This window comes from Physella acuta, unplaced genomic scaffold (genome assembly GCF_028476545.2).
Source record: "Physella acuta isolate Inbredline_101_S28 unplaced genomic scaffold, ASM2847654v3 ptg001322l, whole genome shotgun sequence".
In the NCBI taxonomy this organism is placed as follows: Eukaryota; Metazoa; Mollusca; class Gastropoda; family Physidae; genus Physella; species Physella acuta.
In genome coordinates this window covers 588628-594426 of record NW_026732837.1, presented here as the reverse complement: position 1 = coordinate 594426, position 5799 = coordinate 588628, and positions in this window count along the sequence as shown.

The window sequence follows — 5799 nt, the reverse complement described above, 5'->3', positions numbered from 1 at the left end:
TTGTGAGTGGTAGGAGAACGCCTTGGGGTGTCACAAAAAACTCGCCATGTCCGGGAAAAATCGGGAAATGGGTCAAAACTGACCAGTCGTATTTCCCTATATAATCTTTGTATTTTATGGGAAAAACGGAGGGTCATTTCAAAACGGATTTTAGGGCACTTACCCTCTTTACATCTGGCTAATTTTTGGCATGTTTATAGGAAAATGGCTTGACCGTAGGGCAGACCTGTCGGTCTCACTCAAAGCCATCGACGAGGGCTAAAAAGTGACCGCGAGTGAAATTCTCTTTATATGAGCTCTATTACGAAAAAAAATTTCCTCCGACGACCCCCCTTGATATTTTGTGAGGTGGTAGAAGAACACCTAGGGGTGTCACAAAAAACTCGGCATATCTGGGAAAACTTCGTAAAGCGGTCAAAACTGACCAGTTGTATTTCCCTATATAATCTTTGTATTTTATGGGAAAAACAGAGGGTCATTTCAACGCAGACTTTAGGGTACTTAAGCTCATTATATCTGGCTAATTTTGTGCATGCTCCTAGGTCAATGGCTTGACCTTTAGGGAAAACTGTCGGTTACACTCAAAGCCCTCGACGAGGGCTAAAAAGTGACCGCGAGTGAAATTCTCTTTATATGAGCTCTATTACGAAAAAAAATTTCCTCCGACGACCCCCCTTGATATTTTGTGAGGTGGTAGAAGAACACCTAGGGGTGTCACAAAAAACTCGGCATATCTGGGAAAACTTCGTAAAGCGGTCAAAACTGACCAGTTGTATTTCCCTATATAATCTTTGTATTTTATGGGAAAAACAGAGGGTCATTTCAACGCAGACTTTAGGGTACTTAAGCTCAGTATATCTGGCTAATTTTTTGCATGCTCCTAGGTCAATGGCTTGACCTTTAGGGAAAACTGTCGGTTACACTCAAAGCCCTCGACGAGGGCTAAAAAGTGACCGCGAGTGAAATTCTCTTTATATGAGCTCTATAACGAAAAAAATTTTCCTCCGACGACCCCCCTTGATATTTTGTGAGGTGGTAGGAGAACGCCTTGGGGTGTCACAAAAAACTCGGCATATCTGGGAAAACTTCGTAAATGGGTCAAAACTGACCAGTCTTATTTCCCTATATAATCGTTGTATTTTATGTGAAAAACATAGGGTCATTTCAACGCAGACTTTAGGGTACTTAAACTCAGTATATCTGGCTAATTTTTTGCATACTCTTAGGTAAATGGCTTGACCTTTAGGGAAAACTGTCGGTTTCACTCAAAGCCCTCGACGAGGGCTAAAAAGTGACCGCGAGTGAAATTCTCTTTATATGAGCTCTATTACGAAAAAAAATTTCCTCCGACGACCCCCCTTGATATTTTCTGAGGTGGTAGGAGAACGCCTTGGGGTGTCACAAAAAACTCGGCATATCTGGGAAAACTTCGTAAATGGGTCAAAACTGACCAGTCTTATTTCCCTATATAATCTTTGTATTTTATGGGGAAAATATAGGGTCATTTCAACGCAGACTTTAGGGTACTTAAACTCAGTATATCTGGCTAACCTTTTGCATACTCTTAGGTAAATGGCTTGACCTTTAGGGAAAACTGTCGGTTTCACTCAAAGCCCTCGACGAGGGCTAAAAAGTGACCGCGAGTGAAATTCTCTTTATATGAGCTCTATTACGAAAAAAAATTTCCTCCGACGACCCCCCTTGATATTTTGTGAGGTGGTAGGAGAACGCCTTGGGGTGTCACAAAAAACTCGGCATATCTGGGAAAACTTCGTAAAGGGGTCAAAACTGACCAGTCGTATTTCCCTATATAATCTTTGTATTTTATGGGTAAAACAGGGTAATTTCAACACAATGTTTACGTTACTTAACCTCTGTGCATCATGCTAATGTTTTGCATACACTTCTATTGATGACTAGGCCGTATGGAAAAACTGTTGGTCAGACTCAAAGCCCTCGACCAGTGCTAAAAGATGACCGCGAGTGAAATTCTCCTTATATGAGATATATATAAATAAATTGATCCCCTTAATATTATTTGAGGTCGTAGACCGACCCTGGAGGGTAACAAAAAACTTTATTCCCGTCGGAAAAAGCCATTGTAGACGTTAAATATGTTTATATATCGTATTTTCTTATATAAGCATAGTAACTGTTTTAAAAAAAAAGTAAACAGAGACATAGTCATTCGGTTAATTTTCAAGGGAGGTAACCTTTTTAAATAATTATTTTTCAAATAATTGTATACTATTTTAAACAGAAACAGAAAACGACAAAGTATAGCATTTGTTTAAGAAAAAAATACGTTGTTAATTAAGCTACGTATCATACTTAAATAAACAATTAATTTTAAAAGTCAATGTAATATAAATTGTGAGATATACTGTTCATGGAACCTCTGTAGTTCTATTTCCATTTTAGTTATAAATTGCGTACTTTCGAATGCTTTCTTTGAAAGCGGATATTAAACAACATACAACAACATCTTCTCTAAAATTAGCATTACTGTTTAGATTTAAGAACTCCACGCCTCATCCATCACCAAATAATTAGTAGGGCCTATTCAAATTATCAAATGTTTTTGAAAACCTAAGCGAAGCTAGGCAGAATGCCTAGTATATATATAAAGCAAAGTGGTCGGGTGCCCGATAGGGCACTTCCCGGCGCCGCAGGCGCGTCAAATTTGGCACGATGGTGCCTTGGGGCGATAGAACACGAGGGCCGGTGACGGTTGGCCGAAAAGTCTACCGAGAGGGGGTCAAAACTGACCTCGACTGACCGGCGCCTTATATGTGCTATATTACGAAAAAAAAATTCCTCCGACGACCCCCCTTGAAATTTTGTGAGGTGGTAGGAGAACGCCTTGGGGTGTCACAAAAAACTCGCCATGTTCGGGAAAAATCGGGAAATGGGTCAAAACTGACCAGTCGTATTTCCCTATATAATCTTTGTATTTTATGGGAAAAACAGAGGGTCATTTCAAAACGGATTTTAGGGGACTTACCCTCTTTACATCTGGCTAATTTTTGGCATGTTTATAGGTAAATGGCTTGACCGTAGGGCAGACCTGTCGGTCTCACTCAAAGCCCTCGACGAGGGCTAAAAAGTGACCGCGAGTGAAATTCTCTTTATATGAGCTCTATTACGAAAAAAATTTTCCTCCGACGACCCCCCTTGATATTTTGTGAGGTGGTAGAAGAACACCTAGGGGTGTCACAAAAAACTCGGCATATCTGGGAAAAATTCGTAAAGCGGTCAAAACTGACCAGTTGTATTTCCCTATATAATCTTTGTATTTTATGGGAAAAACAGAGGGTCATTTCAACGCAGACTTTATGGTACTTAAGCTCATTATATCTGGCTACTTTTTTGCATGCTCCTAGGTCAATGGCTTGACCTTTAGGGAAAACTGTCGGTTACACTCAAAGCCCTCGACGAGGGCTAAAAAGTGACCGCGAGTGAAATTCTCTTTATATGAGCTCTATTACGAAAAAAAATTTCCTCCGACGACCCCCCTTGATATTTTGTGAGGTGGTAGAAGAACACCTAGGGGTGTCACAAAAAACTCGGCATATCTGGGAAAACTTCGTAAAGCGGTCAAAACTGACCAGTTGTATTTCCCTATATAATCTTTGTATTTTATGGGAAAAACAGAGGGTCATTTCAACGCAGACTTTAGGGTACTTAAGCTCATTATATCTGGCTAATTTTGTGCATGCTCCTAGGTCAATGGCTTGACCTTTAGGGAAAACTGTCGGTTACACTCAAAGCCCTCGACGAGGGCTAAAAAGTGACCGCGAGTGAAATTCTCTTTATATGAGCTCTATTACGAAAAAAAATTTCCTCCGACGACCCCCCTTGATATTTTGTGAGGTGGTAGAAGAACACCTAGGGGTGTCACAAAAAACTCGGCATATCTGGGAAAACTTCGTAAAGCGGTCAAAACTGACCAGTTGTATTTCCCTATATAATCTTTGTATTTTATGGGAAAAACAGAGGGTCATTTCAACGCAGACTTTAGGGTACTTAAGCTCAGTATATCTGGCTAATTTTTTGCATGCTCCTAGGTCAATGGCTTGACCTTTAGGGAAAACTGTCGGTTACACTCAAAGCCCTCGACGAGGGCTAAAAAGTGACCGCGAGTGAAATTCTCTTTATATGAGCTCTATTACGAAAAAAAATTTCCTCCGACGACCCCCCTTGATATTTTGTGAGGTGGTAGGAGAACACCTAGGGGTGTCACAAAAAACTCGGCATATCTGGGAAAACTTCGTAAAGGGGTCAAAACTGACCAGTTGTATTTCCCTATATAATCTTTGTATTTTATGGGAAAAACAGAGGGTCATTTCAACGCAGACTTAAGGGTACTTAAGCTCAGTATATCTTCCTAATTTTTTGCATGCTCCTAGGTCAATGGCTTGACCTTTAGGGAAAACTGTCGGTTACACTCAAAACCCTCGACGAGGGCTAAAAAGTGACCGCGAGTGAAATTCTCTTTATATGAGCTCTATTACGAAAAAAAATTTCCTCCGACGACCCCCCTTGATATTTTGTGAGGTTGTAGAAGAACACCTAGGGGTGTCACAAAAAACTCGGCATATCTGGGAAAACTTCGTAAAGCGGTCAAAACTGACCAGTTGTATTTCCCTATATAATCTTTGTATTTTATGGGAAAAACAGAGGGTCATTTCAACGCAGACTTTATGGTACTTAAGCTCAGTATATCTGGCTAATTTTTTGCATGCTCCTAGGTCAATGGCTTGACCTTTAGGGAAAACTGTCGGTTACACTCAAAGCCCTCGACGAGGGCTAAAAAGTGACCGCGAGTGAAATTCTCTTTATATGAGCTCTATTACGAAAAAAAATTTCCTCCGACGACCCCCCTTGATATTTTGTGAGGTGGTAGAAGAACACCTAGGGGTGTCACAAAAAACTCGGCATATCTGGGAAAACTTCGTAAAGCGGTCAAAACTGACCAGTTGTATTTCCCTATATAATCTTTGTATTTTATGGGAAAAACAGAGGGTCATTTCAACGCAGACTTAAGGGTACTTAAGCTCAGTATATCTTCCTAATTTTTTGCATGCTCCTAGGTCAATGGCTTGACCTTTAGGGAAAACTGACGGTTACACTCAAAACCCTCGACGAGGGCTAAAAAGTGACCGCGAGTGAAATTCTCTTTATATGAGCTCTATTACGAAAAAAAATTTCCTCCGACGACCCCCCTTGATATTTTGTGAGGTTGTAGAAGAACACCTAGGGGTGTCACAAAAAACTCGGCATATCTGGGAAAACTTCGTAAAGGGGTCAAAACTGACCAGTTGTATTTCCCTATATAATCTTTGTATTTTATGGGGAAAACTGGGTAATTTCTACGCAAATTTTAGGGTACTTACTCTTTGTATAACTGGCTAATTTTTTGCATACACCTCTATAGATAGATGGGCCGTATGGAAAACCTGTTGGTCAGCATTAAAGCCCTCGAAGAGGGCTAAAAATGACTGCGAGTGAAATTCTCCTTATACGAAATTTGGTCAATTGGTCTATGAGCAGGGGAGGTAACTTTTTAATGTAACAATTTTTTAATATTTTGTATACTCTTTTTAAGAAAAAACAAAAATCATAAAGTATAGCATTGTTTTAAATGGATATTGTGTTATAAATTAAGTTTTGTATTGTATTGTAATTGTAAAATTAATTGCAAAAGTAATCCTAATTTATAAAAGGCCATGTGCGCTCTTCTCTCTCTCTCTCTCTTTCTCTGTCCGCAAAAAATTTTCGCCGGACATCACGTCAGAA